Source organism: Schistocerca serialis, chromosome 11 (assembly GCF_023864345.2).
Source record: "Schistocerca serialis cubense isolate TAMUIC-IGC-003099 chromosome 11, iqSchSeri2.2, whole genome shotgun sequence".
NCBI lineage: Eukaryota > Metazoa > Arthropoda > Insecta > Orthoptera > Acrididae > Schistocerca > Schistocerca serialis.
Genome location: NC_064648.1, coordinates 151,546,584 through 151,565,292, shown reverse-complemented (window position 1 = coordinate 151,565,292; position 18,709 = coordinate 151,546,584). Strand labels below are relative to the sequence as shown.

The 18,709-nt window shown below is 39.6% G+C and overlaps 1 long non-coding RNA gene across 1 annotated transcript; it reads left to right on the top strand.

Annotated features, from left to right (window-relative positions):
* Nucleotides 1-4,248: 4,248 nt before the first annotated feature.
* Nucleotides 4,249-16,973, top strand: LOC126427066 (uncharacterized). Its single transcript, XR_007576517.1, has 4 exons — nucleotides 4,249-4,323; nucleotides 11,194-11,766; nucleotides 11,895-12,060; nucleotides 16,056-16,973. It is a non-coding gene; the product is annotated as an uncharacterized LOC126427066 (long non-coding RNA).
* Nucleotides 16,974-18,709: the final 1,736 nt, after the last annotated feature.

The following is an 18,709-nucleotide window of genomic DNA, read 5'->3' as shown; positions in this document are numbered from 1 at the left end:
GGTTTTTTGTATAGCGAAGAAGAAGAAGAAATATTGGTGTTACCAGAAAAATATCCACCTTCAATATTTAACCAATGAGAAATAGCTATCATGTTGATTAATTCACAAACTGGAACAGTTGATTACTACAGGCTGTTCACTAAATAACTAACAACCAGGAAACCAAGTTTTAACTGGGTTAGCAAAATCCATTGATGCCTTATCATGGAATCTTGTGCACGAAATTTGGTTTACCTCTTCTGAAATTGCGATGTATGTAAACGCAGCAATGCAGTGTGAAATTTCAAGCTAACTCATAAAGATGAGCTAGAGTTTTCTGGGTGTAGTAGAATTTAAATGTTTGTGGTAAGTTTAGTTAACAAGCAAAAGAAAAATGTACAAAATTTTGCACTTTTTCCGTATTGACACCCAGTTCTCTTAGGTGCAGTGGTAAGAATTGTTTATACAATTGACATTTCATTAGCATAAAAAATTTCTCGTTGTAATGCCTGTAGTTATGAAGATGTGGAGCTCATGTTCACTGATAAATATTGGAGTAGGAAGTAATAATGTTACCTCTACTAAATTCTACAGATCTCTTAAAATCCTGTAAATACATGCACTCTGCCTTCCATTTTGCATCTATCCACTTTCCACAATTCTTATCCAATACCAGCTCATTCACATCCCACACCTTTTCTCTTTTTGGATTCAATATATCAGTAGGAAAATCTATTCTAGGGAGAGCCAAACATGGCGACTGAGAGTGGTTGGTCAGTTCTCCCAACCCTCATCTTCCCTACATTTCTAACTGGCAACTTATCTGGCTTGGCCGCTGACTCTAAGCTCACACTGTTGCCGTAGCGTAATTTCAACGACAGGTGTCGTCTAGGTAGCATTGCAACAAGCAACAGTTAACTAATGAACACTTATCTTTAACAGGCTTCATGGGCAACACTGTGCTTAATTCATGATACTGTGAGCATGGCTTTGCAACTTTTTTTGCTACCGTGCCTTCACTTACACGTTCGCTGTGTAGAAGTGTTGTACTCCTGCAAAGAAAGCTGTGATATTCATCACGTAGTGGTGCTATTTTTATTTGGCAGTGAAGTGGACTGAGTATCAAGATACACAAAGACAAAAGGAGTGATTTATGAATTTCTTATCGACCTTAAAGACATAGCCAGAAGAAACGTATTCCTATCAACAATGCACTTCAGTGGTAAATATGTTGTTTCGTTACAAACCATACAGACGATATTTGCAGAAACGTGGGCATTGGATGGAAACCTGTGGTCAAGAAATACAGTCTCATCCTCGAAGGAAAGATATTACTGGAAAAAGAATTGTCACTTATTTGGACGATATCCAGAAAGACATTATTTATCACAGTGCATCGGAATTGTACGACTGTGGCATGTATCTTACAAGGCAAATTGTAGCAGATATTATACAGGTCAAGACTGTTTCCACAGTGGGCCATCATTCGAGAAGAAGAACTGAGAAATCTTTGTATATATGGTACAGAAAATTAAAAGACCGAAGTCGCATTCTGATGGACAGGTCCGATAATTTAGCAGGAAGGGCCGCTATTTTGAGAAAAAAGCTCAGGGTTACAAAAGGGAATCATTGTCGCCGTAGCTCAAAGAAAGTCATACCAAAAATAACATCCGACAGGATACCAAAGGCAACTGTAGTTTGAAAGTACCGACTGTCACGCAAATTCATCTGAATATGTGCTTATAAAAGGTAAAAAGCTAACATTTATAACTTACAAAGAAAGTGAGTGTCATGAAAAGATTAATGGTGATGGATTTAACCACTGATTTTTAGATTTATTATGTGATTTAGAATAGGAATAAAGATTGTCATGGATTACCCCAGTTATCACTCATGAAAAAAGGAGAAAATACCAAATTGAAGTATAAAGAAGGAAGCAATTGCCACTGATGAGAAGAGGAAACACTTAAATTTATAGCTGCAACAAAAAAATGGAGATGTTTGAGAAAGTCAGGTGCTGCATGCACCCTTACAGTCAGTTTGAACTTCAGAGCCTAGTTTCATCAATTTGAGACAGAAAAGGTACCAGCCGGACACTGCATGTGATGGTATTTTCGTTGATATCATTTGTAACAAGGAGAAGAACCATATTTTTGGCTTTGTAGCAAAGTTAAAACAAAACTTCTGTTATCTGATCGTCACATACCATTATGCGATACCGGTTCATTTCTAGGCCAGCATATTTTTCCATTTTTACGTTGGTGGTCTGAGGGGCTGTGTGTCTGGAAGAGAAAGTCTTCGCGTTGGGCTGAAGGTCCTTTTGTAGCGTCTGAGGGATCCAATGACAAATCTCACTGCTCCACAGCTCTGAGTTTTTGACATCAGTCTGAACGCCCCACCCTCCTGCCTTTTCTGTGTTGATGAGCAGTGCCAAGGGAATGGCAGTTGGAGTATGTTCCACCACTCTCTTTAGGTAAGTGAGTACAGTAACCAAACTGCTCTGTGCTGGCATCTTGAAGACTAATGTCCTGGTGACAGAAGAACAATGGAATGGTGCCAATGTTTCTCCCCAAAATCATAATTTAGCCAGTGAAAGTGCTTTAGCTTGTCTAGCATAGAGTGTAGACAAACTAACCAAACATAAATAACTTTGTGAAATTTAAATGTGCATCGTGTGTGCAGAGAGGTAGAAATTCGTTGTCTTTCCCTGATTTATAGAAACTTGACCATCATGTTGGCAATATTACACAGTTAGTCTCTCCAACTGTAATTTTTGAGAGATTTGAAGTTGGTCAGGGGGAAAGAGTTTTTGGGGGGTGTAGAAAACAGATGTTCGAGTGATGCAGACACTGACTGAAGAAGGCAGAAGATGCTTGTGACATGTGGCTGCTTGCAGCATTCTGCCATCTTGGGGCAGAGGTGAGTTTTCGCTGTCCGTGATAGTGCAATCCTAAATACGAGCAGTTAATTTTTCATATGTCTGAAAGCGCAAGCTGATTTTCTGACTTAACTCCAATCTGAATTTAGTTTCTTTAATCTTGCATTAACGAACTGTAAAGATAAGGACATGGTGGTACCGTTTCTTCCATACAGTCTTCCTTCCACAGTGCTAATCTCACCTAGTTGGTTCAACTAATTCGGAGGTCAACTGATTTATTTCTGTCATGGTCAAAGTTTGTTTAATATAAGCACAATTTAAGAGCAAAACCAGATTCTGCAAAAAGTAGATTAATTGTACTTTACACTGTCAATGTTGGCTTAACACTTACTCAGTTTAAGAGAAAAATCAGTTTCTGTCAAGAGCAGCATTATTGTAACTATGACTTTAGGAAGAAATCCGCTAACAGCTGGTAACATTGTTGTTTATTAAAACACAACCGGTTTCGTGGAATACAGCTGCATTTCCAGGTGCAACCTACATGATGAAAAGCAAAGTACAGAGTCATCACATTTTTAGTGAATATTGAAATTAACAAACGTCCGAATAAAATATACTTGCAACGTTAAAAGATCATAGGCACTCATCGCTCCTAGTCAAAATTTACTATTCAGTGGTTTTTGTCAATAATATGGCGAGCAAAAGGTAATGAAGACATGTTCAATTCATTTAGAAAAAATTGCTGATTGGTGAGATTTGCTGTTACAGAACAAGTTTTAAAATTTGCCTGCATCTAAAAAAGAAAAATTAAAATATTTTATAGTGAGAGGACATTAAAAGTTTTTAAAGATGTGGGATTGGTGATAAAAAATAGTCATTGCCGAGATGGTTCCTCACGGCACTATGCAAATTACTATGTAGAATATATCTGGTGGTAGTGCTTTAAGGTTGTGACCACAGGGCAAGATTAAAATATTACTTCCACCATATATCTTTCGTATTATCAGCACTGGTGTTACATACTAGTGACGTTTTGTTATTCTCCCTTCAGCCGACGATAAACATTGGAAGCGGCGCTTGCAGTTTTTAGAGTTTCGTCTTACATTTTTACCGTGCACACTGAAACCACGCTGCTCACTCACCAGCACTCCGCTCCATTCTGCGCGGATCGGCGCTTACTGTATGGAGGGCCCGTGTGAATGCCGCCATTTGAAATGCACTGTGGAATGTTTTGACTTTCTTTTCATTGTCAAGCGTGAATCGGCCTTCTGGAAAAATCAAATAACGACGAATACAAAGAAAAACTGTCTTTCCCTCAGTTGCAATTCCAAATTCAATTGGCAACCATGGAATTGTAGTGTCTTTGGCTGTAGCCGGCACAGTGCGCTGGCCGCTGCGCATTTGAAGACGGGAAGTGGATTATAACGCGCGGTTTTGTTGTTTGGAACGAAGTGACAGATTGGAAGGTGAGTTTACGTATTTCGCCAAATACACTTCCAGATTCTGCACAAACTAACGTGGAAGAAACGAACTGTGAAGCTGTTTTCGTAGATTCTGCCGGTTTGTGATTGAGTATTGTGGATTGAAAAGAGTCATGTGATTCTTTAAGAAACCAATGAAATTTAAGGATATGAATGTAAACCGGGAAAGAGAAGAACACTGTTCTACAGTTCTCATTAATTTTTCCCCTTGTGTGTTGCTGAGGGTCACATGCCGATGTTAATTACTTCTTGTGTGCTGCTTTGAGTTTAATATGTTGCCTTTTCATCATGTTTGTATGCCGTTACAGATTTGGTCATATCGCATCTATCTTAGAATTTTAAGACTTTCCTCATGTAATAAATTCTTACTGATTTCTAGGTCACGTAATTTTAAATCTCTTAACCTCTCAAATCGTATTGTCACAGGTACACTTGAACGATTGTTGCCATATTGTCGTATCTTTTATGTTTAAAGTCCTTTGAATGATACATAGTCGTCATTTCGTCTTATTGGGCTGTTTCGCTATGTTGTTGTTCAGCGTTTTTTGTATTTATTCAGTTGGAAATATTTTTACTTATTCTGTACGCTGTTTGTATTTATTTTACTGTTTCCGTAATCGTAAGTCTAACAATGCCGTAAAATTAATAAGTGGATGTAAAATTTACTCTGGCAACAGGGGAAAAAAACCTCAGAAAAAAGAGGGCAACACAAATTTAAATGTTGGGCAATCTTATGCTACAGGCAGCTTTAGAAAGATTTTGAAATTTGATCTTGCCCTACAGTTAGGTGTGAAAGAAATTTTGGAAAAAGGAATTTGTGTTCACGCCTTTTTTAGAGAGTGTATGGGTTAGGACAATGTGTGAGGCATAATGAATTATCGGTAGCTAATTTGGTAATGAAGGTTAAAGGTGTGGAGGAGGGGGGGGGGGGAGGTGGAGGCTTAAATTGCAGTATGAGACAAAGGATTGAATGTTGTTCTAGAGAGTGCTCTTGGGACACACCGCCTGAAATCTTGGTTATGGTAACATAGCATGTCCCGATGTCTAGGTTGGGTTGAAAACTGTTAATTTGGTTGTGACGTGTCAGTCAACTACTATGAATGCCAAATAAAGGATGTAGCAACAGACTGGCATGCACCATAGTGTGGTGTATACGTTTGCATCATATTTATACACACATTCCTAAATCTAACGTCCTTTTCATCATAATAAAGTAAAACTTCAAAGTAAATTCAGAAAATGTGTGTTTGAGACTTACAATCTATAATGAGTGTTTTGATGCATATTGTCTGCATTGGTTTTACATAAACTACAAAAATGCAGGGGGGGGGGGCTGCTACATAACTTTCACCAACTATTCTAAGCAAATTTAAATGGATGTGGATTCCATATAATATTCAGAGAAGTAGAGTCGAGAGCAGGAGAGGAAAAGAAGGGTTGTGCTTTTAGGTAGCAGTCATGGGAGTGGAGAGAGCCATTAGCTACAGGAAAAATTAGGTGCAGAGTACCAGGCCACAAATTTTGTGAAACCAAGTGCTAGTCTTTGCCAGATAACACAAAACTTGGAACAAATGTGTTAAAATCTTAACAGGGATCAGGTGTTGATAGTCAGCAGCTGGAAACAGCACAGCTAAAAGCAAAAAAATTGGGGTGGGGGGTGACCTATGACAAAATAAGCTACGAAGCGCATAATTGTGCACAATTACAGTTTCACATAATTGTGGATTTGGTGTAAGTTATGTGGTGCTATGAGCAGCACTGGATTAACTTTACAGTAAAGGAAGTAAACAGGAAGCTGAGGGGCCATTTGTATGAAAACCATGGGACAACAGGGATGCAGTATATTAATATAAGTGGTTATAAATCAGTTGCATATTCGTGTGGATGAAGCATGGATAAAGAAGTAATTGTCAGTTGAAAAAGGAATATATATACTGAAATGCAGACATAAGTAAATTCTGTGTAGATCAGGTTGTATGATTTCATAATGGGGGAATCTCATACCTGTGATTTTGTAATGCAGGCCTCCACTGAACAGTAGGAAAATTTTGATGGATTGTTGTGCTCTGTCAGACAGATGAATGGTATTGTTAATTTGTGGTGATTTTAAAGTATATCAGAAAAATGAGCCAGAGGCATTGTTAATCAAAAGACAGAATTAATCATTTTTGTAAAGGAAAGCAGAGAAGCATCAATAGTGAAAATAATAAATGAAGTGTTTGTGATAGTTGCTGACTAGTTTTGAATAAATGGACAAGCCTTAGAACTTTGGGTGGGGGGGGGGGGCAGGTTACCCAGTTTTTTACTGTTGAAATTATTCTGCCACCTGTTAACATAGTATACTGATACGAACTAAGAAACAGGGTAGAATGTACTATAAGTTCTTTGATGTGCGTATTGATAAAAACTTAAAACTGGAAAACTCGTAAAGTAGATCTGAAAAATTTTTACGTGCAGTTGCTTTTGCCATCTGTACTCTGCAAACTACCATGAGGTGTATGGCAGAACGTACGTCCCATTGTATCAGTTGTTAGTCTTTCGTCCCATTTCATTCATGTGTAGGGTGTGAGAAGGATAATTATTTGGATGCCTTTGTGCATACAGTAATTATTCTAATCTTGTTATCATGATCCCTATGTGAGCGATGCATGGGGGATTGTAGTATATTCCTAGAGTCACCATTTAAAGCCGGTTCTTGAGCCTTTGTTGATAGACTTTCTCGGGATAGTTTACATCTATTTTCAAGAGTCCTTAAGTTCAGTTCCTTCAGTATACCCGTGACACTTTCCTATGAATTAAACAAACCTGTGACTTTGTGCTACCCTTCTCTGTATATGTTCAATATTCCCTGTTAAACCTATTTTGTATGGGCCCCACACACTTGTGCAATATTCTAGAACTGATCAAACAATGATTTGTAAGCAATCTCCTTTGTAGACTGATTGCACTCCCCCAGCATTCTACCACTAAAACAGTCTACTATCTGCCTTACCCATGTCTGAGCCTATGTGATCATTCCGTTTCATATCCGTACGGAGTGTTACACCAGGTATTTGTATGAGCTGGCCAATTCCATCAGGTACTCATTTATATTATAGTCGTAAGGCATTACGTTTCTTCATTTTGTGATGTGCACAATTTTACATTACTGAACATTTAAAACAAGTTACCATTCTTTGCACCACTTTGAAGTCTTATCAAGCTGTGACTGAATGTTTATGCAGCTTCTTTTAAACAGTACTTCATTATAGATAACAGCATCATCTGCAAAAAGTCTGATGTTACTATTAATATTGTTTGCAAGGTCATTAATATAAAACATTAATGCAAGCATCCCAACACAATTCTCTGAGATACACCTGAAGTTACTTCTACATCTGGTTGTGACTCTCCATCCAAGATAAGACTGTGTCCTTCCAACCGAAAGGTCCTCAATCCAGTCACAAATTTCACTTGAAACCCCCATATGGTCGAACTTTTGACAATAGACGTAGACGTAGTACTGAATCAAGTGCTTTTCAGAAACCAAGAAATACTGCATCTACGTGACTGCCTTGATCCAAAGCTTTCAGTATATCATGCAAGAAAAGTGCAAGTTGGGTTCCACGTGAATGATGTTTTTGAAATCTGTGCTGGCTGGCATTGAGTAGGTCATTCCGTTCAAGATATCTCATTATGTTTGAGCTCAGAATATGTTCTAAGATTCTACGACAAATTGACATCAAGGATATTGGATGGTAGTTTTGTGGATCACTTCTACCATCTTGTTAAAGAGATTTATGCTAGATTATAGTTAGAAGAGGGAGTAACTCAGCTGCAGAGTCAGTATAGAATCCAACAGGGATTCTGTTTGGCATTGTAGCTATGTTCGATTTTAATTATTTCAGCTGTTTTTCAACATCTCTGATACTAATACTTACTTCGTCATCTTTTCAGTGGTACGAGGATTAAATTGGGGCATTTCTTCTGGGTTTTCCCTTGGAAAAGAACTTTGAAAATGGAGTTACGCATTTCAGCCATAAGAATAATTGCATATTTTGGGGATATAGACATCAGTGAATTAGCATATTTTGCATTCTTTTACTCATTGATGTCTTATGGGAAAATATTCTGGGGTAAACAAATGCTAGCCTTCACGTGAGGAATTTATCAACAGTCAAATAGGTTTAGCGAGTAATGGAAATATTCATGAGTAGAACACTAGAAGGAAAGAGATCGATATTATTGTGTAATGACTCGAACTTTGGCACAGAAAGGTGTGAAACATGTAGCTACAAAACTGTCAGTCTACTTAGGGAAATATAATGTCTTGCAGGCAGCAGAAATGTTTAGAAATGTCAATTGAAGATGTTTTTCCTTAACAATTACGTAAGTTATTGAGTAGAAATAATCATTTTTAGAGAAAAAAAATATATTGTGTTTAATGTGAAAATAGTCTGTGGAATGACTAAACAACCAGCAGTTATGCAGAGAGAAAAAACTACATTGGATAGACTATTGTGAAAAGCTGTATCAAAGTAGTCCTTTGGAAACAGTTATTTCAATAGGTGATGCATTGATTTTCATTTTACAATGTATACATAAGTTTTACAGCTCCTTAGTGTGACCAAAGTGTAAGTTTCCTTTTACCAAAGTCATAGGCTACGCCATTCAGACACTTTGTTTCTCTATAAAAAGCTGATCCAGGGCACACTTCCTGTTGCAGGTTGCCTATCTAATGACTTTCAAGGGCAACAAAAATTTTGATTTAGAATGTCTCAGACAGTTATTGAACAATTTGATAAACTTAAAATGCTCAACCTTCTCATTAACCGGAATAATCATACATGAAAGGTTTAACACAAGAAGTCAAGCGACTGTATTCACCCAGTATTTGAGAATTAGAGCACTTACACCCAAACGTCCAGATTTCAGACACTGAGATTGGTACTAAACATTGTATGTCGAAAGAGTATGAACCAGAACACCAATTTAGTTCGTGCTTTGTGCTGTCGTCCAGTAGCACATGCGTAAACGGTAATTAAAAGTACAACCTGAGCTATGGAGCACAGGAAAAGCATACCTGTGAGTGATTGTATTGTAGATCTCACATGGGTGAGAAGGTAGAGCAGTCAAACCCCACTGATGAATTTTTTTACTGTTTGTGTGTGGAAATTTTTATATGGGAGAACATTTTCCTGACTTTTAAAAGGGCTTTTTGGAATTTGTCGCTATGTTCTTTCGGCAGTTTGCTTTTGCTTCATCAGTTGAGCACTGTGCGCTTATTGTTGATCTTATTATTTTGTTTATTATTAATTATTATTACTACCATTACTTTCTTATGTGTGATGCAATTGTTTCTTTATTTTTCTTTTCTGGTTGTATATTCTGTGAAACTACAAATGTACGCTATAGGTTTACTACTTTCAGAGAAACAAAATGGAAGAAGACTGCCAAGAGAACACGGCTGTAACCACCAAACAGCCCTTTTACACGTCATAAACATGTTGTCCCATATAACACTTTCACGCATAGTACTGTAAAATAATTTGTCGTCATTGGGGTTTGAATCTGAGGATCTTACTCTCTACCAATTTCCCCACGGAAGTAAAATGTGTTTGTTACTCACAGGTATGCTTTTGATGTGCTCCATAGTAATTCTTGTTACATTTAATTAACATTTACTCCCGTTCTGCCCTATGACAGCACATATCATGAACTAAGTCGGAGTTTTGGTTGATACTCTTATTGACATACAACATTTGGTACCGATCTGAGTCTCTGACATCTGGACTTCAAAGAAATTTAACACATTTTCAAACCTTTATGAAACTTTTCCTCATTGCACCCACAAAAGACAATGAAAGAAAAAAAGTTTATCGCATACTACATTTTTGCTGTCCATGTAGTAAAAAGCATCAGACATGTTGTTCATTACTTCTGTACTACTGACTCCATTTGCATCAAAGTTTTCAGACAGAATCTATGTAGACCACTGAATATACCTGGGAAATTAAATTATTGTACGATGCACAGTTCAGATGATATGACAACAAATGTTGAAAATATAATTGGATGGTAAAAAATCTACTCACCAAGAGGCAACGGGAGGAACAAAGCATATAAAAGTGTGCAAGCTTTCTGAGCCAGTGGCTCCTTGTGGCAGAAATGTTGAAGCAGAAGGAAGAGGGATTAAGGAAAAGGACTAGCGAGTACAGGAAATGGGAGAGTTACGGAACCGTCGCCCAGGACTCTGGGGCAGCGGAGACTTACCAGATGGGATGAGAGGGGTGACTATTCTGTAACTTCCACCTAACTCTACCATTTACTTTTCCTGCCAGAAGCAGCCACTGGCTCTATAAGCTTGCACATGCGTAATTTCTATGTTTTTTCTCCTGCCGCCACTTGGTGAGTCAATTTTTTTTATCCATCCAGTTATGCCATAAATGTTGAGATCCACAAAAAGCTTGCTTGAAACAGAAAAGGAATTACCCGAACTGTATTCACCTGTTGTTTCATAATGAGAACACTTAGCAACTTCCAACAAATTTTTAAACGTAATTTGAAATCTTTTTTAAACATTTTCTTCCTTACGTGCTTAATGTCAGGTATTTAACACATTGAATCATAATTTGTAAAGTAATCAGATGTTTGAAGCTGTTTTATACTAGGGACAGGAATTCCTTAGTTGTCTTATATTTACAAACTTATTTTGAGGCAGACTTGGTACACATTATACTTAGTAACTTACCTCATTAAAATTCAACATTTATGATTTCATTATGAATTACTTTATCAGAAGATTCAGTGAAGTTTGTAATTTGTTTATATGGGTACCAATGAGGCTTATGTGAAAAATTTGTCTTCATTTTTCAGAAGGCAGCCGTGTCTGATAAACAAGGTCCGTCGGTCTATGCTGTTCGGGTCCGTAATGAATGTAGTAGGCTCTTCAGTAGAAGTGCTGGACTGTACATACTTGGAAAATACTTTCACAAAGACATTATTACTGGATCACTTGGGAGATGTTACACCGACATTCCAGTTTTCCTCCGTTTCATGCCAACGGTGGCTGTCGGATGTCTGTAACCCGATAACCGGGTCGTGTGGGGAGACAGTGAGATTTTCTGGCTTTGTGCACCACTTTCTCCCACTTGTGTGAATTTGTCACCTGAGGATAGATGGACAAGTGAAACATAAAATTTAGGATGAAATTTGTGACGTCTTGACTAAATAGAACAGTGGGGAGCCCGACAGTAGTCGGGGCAAACACAGCTGTCAAAGATGATGCTGTAATTTTCACAAGTTAAGAATTTGGAGTGAGTCTGGAAAATGTAAAACTCGTGCATGTTTGGTGTAACTGCTGCTCCCAGGTGAAGAGAAAACTGACTCAGGCTGCAGCAAACGAGTTGGAAGACTGCTCATAAAGTTTTGATTACTCTTTCTCACAAGGTAAGTCATTACAGTTAAGACTCCGGCTGTCAAGAGTTGACTCTGGCAGTGTGTGGAGACCTTGTGTGTCGGATACATTACTTTAGAATAATTAGCTTTTGATAATAACGTAAGAAAATAATTTTCAGGCTAGTTGAACGAATGGCCCGCCTGCAGATGAGATGGTGAGGCGAGCCGTACTAAGCACATCTCTAATGTGAAGTACATCAAATACCCTGCAAGATGTGTGTGACCTACATTGTGGCAGAGCTTGTTGCCATCAGTGACAGACAACTCACTTATTGGTTCTATGAGGTTCGTAATGACTGCTGAATTTATGCTGCTAAGTAGAATTTGTTGTGAAGACCAAACCTCGTGGTTACAGTAAGGTTTTTTTTATTCATTCGAGAGTTGCTATTGATGAGAGGCATTCAATAAGTAATGCAACACTTTTTTCCCTCTGCTAAAGTGCACGTCATTTACGACGGCGGCCAGGTTTAGGTTCGTTCTGCGCATCTGACGTCACAAAACACAGTCAGCCAATGAACAGAGAACGACGTTGCCAGAGCTCGACTGCAGTGCAGAGCACGGAAGAGTGTCTTCAGTTTTAGAAATGTTCAGTCAAAAATAAAGTAATAGAGCAAAAGCAATGTCTTGATAGCAGACTTCCTTTTTATAGAAAGTTTGGAAAAAGCATTCTTTATACCAATTGCTTCATATTCTATTAACTAATTAAACCAAACAAGCAAGAAGCCTCCTAATGCAGGCGATAGCAAGGAAAGGTGTTTGTATCATTCTCACTAACCGCTTTTTTGCAATAAAGAAAAGCGGTAATTGTTTATTTCCTATTGTACTTCGACGAAACGTGAGTAGTTCATAATCATACCAACAATGTTTGTCGGTATTTTGCATGATATTTTAAAGTCCTCCGGGAGAAATATTGAATGACGAGCTGCGTTAGCGTAATGGTTAAAGTGCGTGGTTACTAAGTGAAAGGTTCAGAGTTCAAACCATGATCGGTGCTTAATATTTTCTTTATTTTATAAACAATATTGAAGTGTCTTACTTCATGAATTTTATTCATTTGACTGTAATTTTTTGAAATTTCTAGTGGCAACTAAAATCAACCATACGAAAAGTATACGCTATGGACTTTAACCTCTGCAATGGTTTACTACATCTAATGCACAATAACTGCATTGAACAGTGAAACAAAATTAAGTCATTTATGGGAGGAAGGTATCAGTCAAGAAGATATGTAAAAATCAAATTTTTGGGCCAAGTAGTTTTTGTCAAATTGAATCATAGTGTCAAAGTAGTCGGAACACCGTGTGTCTGCACAGGCGAGCAGTGCAGTGATGACGAAATCGCGCACAGTGCGGGAAGCACATCTCTGTAGCAGCGAAAGGGCTAATGGGCCGTGGTGGCTTTACTTAATAAACTGCGCGCTCCCCCCTAAACATAAGTTTGCGAACTGTACTATGGCGCTGCTTCTCTTGGCGTGTACAACTGGCAATGCAGCAATCTCCCGCGTCTGGGCGGGCATGCGCGAACCGCCAAGATAGAAGAATTGAACTATAGTTTTGGTTGGAAGAAAAAAAAAAATGGCTCTGAGCACTATGGGACTAAACTTCTGAGGTCATCAGTCCCCTAGAACTTGGAACTACTTAAACCTAAGGACATCACATACATCCGTTCCCGAGGCAGGATTCGAAACTGCAACCGTAGCGTTCCTGCGGTTCCAGACTGTAGCTCCTAGAACCGCTCGGCCGGCTTTTGGTTGAAAAAATGCGGAATTTGTTGTGGGACATCGTGGAATATATCCGCTTCAGCCGTATAGTTGTATGAAGTTGCGACGATTGACAGTGCTACACAAGCTGCGATTAAAAGGAATAAAAAAAGGTAACAGGAATTTTTGTGTTTCTTAAAGACTATTCATTGATCATCAGCTTTGCCCCATGCAAAGTAAACCCTCACAGATGAAGATGTAATACACTTGTGCCAGTGCTTTTTCCAATCTCGGAAGCACTTGTGGAACTCACTTTTCGTTATGGTGTTCAGCTCCTTCAGCAAGAAGGTGAAGAACGAAGGGCAGTGGTCATCTTGCCATAAATCGGCTGTGTCTCTTCAAAAATAGAAAGATTATTGAAGAGGCATAAAGTTAAATGTGTCTTTCGTCCGCCAGCAAAACTTGGAGCTCTCTTGGGCTCATCTAAGGACAGCCTTGGCCTAAGAAGACCCGGTGTTCACGAGATTCCTTGTAGCTGTGGCATGTCGTACATCGGACAAACTTGTCACACTGTAGAAGAGAGAGATGTACTGAACACTTACGCTACACTCGTCTGGAGCAACCAGAAAAGTCTGCAGTGGCCGAGCATTGTCTCAGTACAGGCCATTTTATGAATTATCAACATACCGAAATTCTCGCATCGATCAGTTCGTACTGGGACAGTGTTATTAAGGAAGCAGTGGAAATACGTAGCTCGCCGAATCTTGTAAACAGAGACACGGGCTTTCAGCTTAGTACAGCTTGGGATCCAGCGCTGGCAATATTGTAGTCGCTTCGAGCAGATAGGAGTACTATTGGTCATAAGGCGGATGACGATTGGCCAGCAACATAAATATTCTGTTGGCATCGGGAGGATAATCAAGGCGCCTACGCAGACGCACATTTTTGCTTGCGGCTTCCGGCAGAGGTCGCTGGGGCGGCTAATGGCAGCATAGAGCAGCAGCGGTGGCGGCCTCCGCTCGTTCGCTGAAGTCTTTGGTTCATCATCCTGTAGGTGGCGTTCCAGTCCTTCCAGCTATCGGTTGATATCGTCGCCATTGGCCATCGAATTTGGCGCCTCCACGCATGCGACTGCCTGCCTAAGACTGGCATAAGGCCCGCCGCAAACTGCTCGCAGCAGAGCAGAGGCGTAGCAGAACAGCAGAGGTTTTGCCGGTCAGCGCACACTGCACGCAGCAGAGGCACGGCAGAGTTCAGTGGTGGCCCGGCGCTCGCGAAACACAGAACGCCCAGCAATGTCCCCCGCGGGTCTGTCTATGCAGTTAGACTTAGATTCCGATTCTGATTCGGAACTCGGGAGTGTTATTTTATTGTACAGTGCATACAAGAACAGAGAAAGATCTCTATGGAAAAGCAAGTACGTGCAAAAGCGAAGAACACATGGCGAATACGTGTTCGTCTACGGAAGTTCCTGATCACGTATTCAGGGAAAGCTTCCGACTGAACAGACGGCAGTTTGAAGAGGTTCATACACTGATAGAGCAAGACATTAGAGGAAAACCAAGTCACATGCGGGAGCCCATACCTACAGAAGAAAAATTAGCTGTATGTTTAAGGTATGCAATTGAAATAAAGTATTTTTTCTCTCATTATTAAAGTTCAGAGAAACAATTTCCGTCTGTAAATTTGTTAAAATAATGGACATAACACTGTTTATAGTAAATGTGGTGCTGAAGGTTCAAACTCTGTACCAGGAGAGTCAGATATTGACGTGGTAGATGAACTATTTTCTGTGCTGCATGATGATATTGATGAATGATGTTGAGCCACTGGTTCAGTCAAAATTTCCTCATCCATTTCAGATACTATCTGAAACACTTTTTTCTTTACCAACACTTGGTACGCCTTTGGCATCTCTTTTGTCGATAGGTATATCGACATGAAAAATTGGTGTAAGGCATCATTTTCTTGATGCAGTGATCTTTTGCGTAAAATGTCTCTTTTCTTAGCTCTCTCTTCGTAGCTGTTAATACTTTCAAGAATGATTTTACTGACATCTGCTTTCTTCTTCTTCTTGTTTGACAATGGCGTCCCCAAGTCGTCTTGTGTTTCGTTCCTCTGTGTGTCTGTTACATCATCTCCTCCACCATCATTTGCAACGCTCGTTGTAGCATTTACCTCTTCTGTTATAGTTGTTACTGTACCTCTGTTGGCCATATATGGAACTAAACCATCTGATTTTTGGTACAGCCATGGGCGGATTGAGTTGGCTGCTTGCCCACTCTTCTTTTTCTGTCTACGGAGGGCATCTCGATGACAATCCCTAAGTTTTCTCCAATTTTCTTTCGCTGTTTCCCCTGCAACAAGGAATTCCTGAATTTAGTTTTTCGTATATTTCTGTATAAAGTGACATAAGAAAGGTGAACAGTTACATTTTCGAATAGTTTTGCCCCATTCCCCTAGTAGTGTCAGAGACATTCTGTGATTTCGTGTACACGTACCATAAATGTCGAAACACTTAGTAACTTTTTGCCCACTCTGCTTATGCGACATAAACGGATTGTTGTCTTTTTCATTTTAGGTATTTAACAACGGGGGATATGTTTAAAACCATCGCTCTAAGCTACCGCATGGGTCAAAGGACAGTGTCGAAGATAGTTTATGATGTGTGTGGAGCGATATGGAAGCATCTACAACCCATTTATCTACCCCAGCCAACAACAGTTATGTGGGAAAATATTGCTTCCGACTTTGAGAGGAAATGGCAGTTTCACAACTGTCTTGGAGCTGTTGATGGGAAACATATCATTTTGCGAAAACCTCAGTTATCTGGTTCCTCATTTTTCAATTATAAACAGCATTGCTCTGTAGTATTAATGGCTAATGTCGATGCTCATTACAGATTTACCTCTATAGACGTTGGTTCAATGGACAGATTTAGTGATGGAAATATTTTTTCTAATTCAGTATTAGGAAGAAAACTGACTGACGTAACTGTAAAAATCCCAGGAGATAAATCGCTTCCTGGACAACAAAATAGAGCCCCTTACGTTTTCGTAGGTGATGAGGCATTTCCATTATTAAAAAACTTAATGTGACCGCATCCTAAATGCAGAGTTACTGGCAATGACAAAAATAAAGTTTGTAATTACAGACTGTCTCGTGCTCGACAAACTGTAGAGTGTGCATTTGGTATCTTGAGTTCCCGATTTCGTGTGTTTAAATGGCCTTTTGAGTGTAAACTAGAGACTGTAGATAGAATTGTGATAGCTGCATGTGTACTTCATAATTACTTGTGGACTGATAACATTACGTCAAATGATCTCGCCGAGGTGGACGAAATGGGACCACTGAGTACCAACCAGCTTCTGTCACCTGCTCCAAGTAGGTGCAGAAGCACGAGTCAAGCTTTCCTTACGAGAGAAAAATTTAATGAGAGTTTTAATTCATCAGAAGGTTCTGTTCAATGGCACTATGCAGCTATAAAAAGAGGCCAATACTAAAGAGAACGACTTATGTCATCAATATTAAATGTATATTGTGAAAATGCATATAAAATAAATAAATAAATTAATAAATAGTACTTACAATTGCTGTAATGTAATTCCTCTGCAACCTTCTTCCATATTTGGTCCTTCAATTTACTCCGCATGTAGTCCGGATGACTGGTGTCGTACAGCACTGGGTTGTCCTGAACTAACTGAATGAGGTGTTCCATAACTAAAAGACTTCGTTCAAGAACGAAAGTGAGATACTGTCGCAGACGCACACACTGCTGGTGGGAAGTCACTACTGGCAGAGTGCAGCGCGGTGCCACAGGCAAAGCTTCCTCTGTGCTGCTGGTGCGAACTGCTGACAGATGGGACCTGAGATAAGGGACCCCTCGGGCCGCAGGCAGAGGAAAACTGTGCGGCTCGGACAGCGGGACAGAGTGCTGACCCAGCTAATCCTCCCCTGCGCCTCGGCTGCGTGCAGTATGCAGTGCCCCCTTGGAAAGCGTGCTCTACAAAAGCGGCTCTGCCTCTGCTGCGTGCAGTGTGCGCTGGGCCTAAGTAGGGCACTCTGGTCCTGCCTTAGCAGTGTGTTCATCGCACCTGAAGATGTCGGCCAGTTGCGCTGATGAAATATTGTGGAGTTTTCACTATGACATCCGACGTCTCGCCCGAGAACCATATATACAACATGTCCGTCGGGAAAGCCTCAAGCAACACAATTTTGTTTTTATCTCATCAGTGATTGCAAAACAAAGTCCTTTCATGGTTATCTTCAACCTTGGGAAGAGAAAGAAGTCACAGGGGGTATATCCGGTGAATACAGTGGCCGAGACAACATGACAGTTTAGTTTTTGTCGAAAACTCACGAAGAAGCTTTGAGGTGTGAGTGGGAGCATTATCGTGATGTAATTTCCACGAGTGGTTTTGCCACAGTTTTGGTCATTTTCTTCAGACTGCTTCCTGCGCAAATGGCACGTAACCTCCAGGTGGTATTTCTTATTTGCCATACGAGCAGAACAGTAACTCTTGATGCACTATTCCATTGTAATAAAAACACGCAGTGGAAAGACCTTCGCGTGTGATATCGAACTTTTCGATGTTGGCTCTTCAGGCAGTTCTGTTGGATGATTGGACCTCTGTTTCGACATCATACCTGTGTACCCACGTTTTGTCACCTGTTATAACCTTCTTTAACCCTTGTGTTCATTGTCGTACAGTCACGGTTGGCAATGCTCAGTTCTGGGTGTATACGAAATTGTTGCAACAAGGCATACTAACTTTTGATTGCAGTTGTTACTGTTGCACAACATAATGAAATGTTCATTGTGTAATCTTTGCCACTATGAACCTCAACTCTGGATTCTCGTGGACAATAAACTGGAACACTCTAAATCTGAATACAGCAGATTAAGCTATGAAGCAAGAGAAGAGTATACTAGAAAGTTATCGTCAGCTGTTGATACAGGAGAGAATTGTGCTACAGGTTTCAACTCCGAAGTTTCTACAGATGAATGCATTCTGTATGAAGAAGGTGCTGCTGCCTCAGATATTGGAAATGCTGTTGGTGCTTGTAGTAATATTGAAGTTGAGAGAGAGAGGCAAGTAATAAAAGTAGTGATGAAAATGACAGAGCTAGCGAAAACAACTGTGTCTTCTGTAGGCATTCTACATGCTAAAGATGGAACTAAATGGCATAAGGAACCTTTTGGGACAAGAAAGTTGCTGAAGCCTAATATTTTGC